This window comes from Diaphorina citri, unplaced genomic scaffold (genome assembly GCF_000475195.1).
Source record: "Diaphorina citri unplaced genomic scaffold, Diaci psyllid genome assembly version 1.1 scaffold471, whole genome shotgun sequence".
Taxonomy (NCBI): Eukaryota; Metazoa; Arthropoda; class Insecta; order Hemiptera; family Psyllidae; genus Diaphorina; species Diaphorina citri.
Window position 1 is genome coordinate 165,058 of NW_007377906.1, and position 304 is coordinate 165,361.

At 35.9% G+C, this 304-nt stretch overlaps 1 protein-coding gene across 1 annotated transcript in view; it reads right to left on the bottom strand.

Moving 5' to 3' along the window:
* Positions 1-304, bottom strand: part of LOC103509163 (exportin-7-B) — a 22,277-nt gene that overhangs the window by 10,275 nt on the left and 11,698 nt on the right. The gene's annotated exons all lie outside the window — the stretch shown is intronic.

Sequence of the window (304 nt, forward strand, 5' to 3'; positions counted from 1 at the left end):
TTGACTTGGCACTCAAACCACGAACCTCCAAATTTAATTTATTTAAAGTCCACCATGCTAACTACTAACACCACTGAGGTTGGTTGTAGGTAGGTAAAAAATAATGGATTAGACAGTATTACACAGAGAAGAACCAACCAACACAATGAGTATTAACTATTCCAAAGAACATAATACAGAAAATGTCTTCAGATCTCCAGGGGCATTACTCTTTCAACAGAAATGTTTGAGTGATATCGCGGACCAAACAGACAAATGGAAAATCCCCGAGGTAAAATTTGAATCTGACATGATTTGTTAAAAA